Below are 207 nucleotides of genomic sequence, written 5' to 3' on the forward strand. Positions count from 1 at the left end.
AAAGAAGAACCAAAATACTTACCGATGCCCTCGAGACGCTTAATACTACGACTGGTGGACAGATAGAAGATTCTCATGTAATAAAAGGCAATGCTAATAAGTACCGTTCCCAGGTAGCACCTATTGGATCATATACGTTTTACAGACGTTTCTTAGCCGTATCTAATGTTCTACAAGCGTTTAGGAAACGTATATAAACATGTGCTA

The 207-nt window shown here is 38.6% G+C and overlaps 1 protein-coding gene across 1 annotated transcript in view; it reads right to left on the reverse strand.

Moving 5' to 3' along the window:
• Positions 1 to 207, reverse strand: part of LOC108762705 (probable multidrug resistance-associated protein lethal(2)03659) — a gene marked incomplete at its 3' end in the record, with an annotated part of 15093 nt that overhangs the window by 1487 nt on the left and 13399 nt on the right. The gene's annotated exons all lie outside the window — the stretch shown is intronic.

The sequence above is a fragment of the Trachymyrmex cornetzi genome, unplaced genomic scaffold (assembly GCF_001594075.2).
Source record: "Trachymyrmex cornetzi isolate Tcor2-1 unplaced genomic scaffold, Tcor1.1 scaffold319, whole genome shotgun sequence".
NCBI lineage: Eukaryota > Metazoa > Arthropoda > Insecta > Hymenoptera > Formicidae > Trachymyrmex > Trachymyrmex cornetzi.